A 277-nucleotide genomic window follows, 5' to 3' on the forward strand; every position below is an offset into this window, starting at 1 on the left:
TTTGAAATTTGGACAGGTAAAAAGCCGAGAATTAACCATTTGAGAATAATTGGCTCTACATGTTTTGTTCACATACCTGATCAAAAACGTCAAAAAATGGATAAGAAAGCCATAAAAGGTTACCTTGTTGGTTACGATGGTGACGAACGCTATCGTATATGGCTCAAAAATCAATATAAAATGATATTCTCAAGAGATGTAGTTTTCCAAGAAAAACCTATGAAATGTACAACATCATTTGAACATCAGACTCAAAAAGATTTTACAACAGATCCTC

The sequence above is a fragment of the Helobdella robusta genome, assembly GCF_000326865.2.
Source record: "Helobdella robusta unplaced genomic scaffold HELROscaffold_29, whole genome shotgun sequence".
Lineage (NCBI taxonomy): Eukaryota > Metazoa > Annelida > Clitellata > Rhynchobdellida > Glossiphoniidae > Helobdella > Helobdella robusta.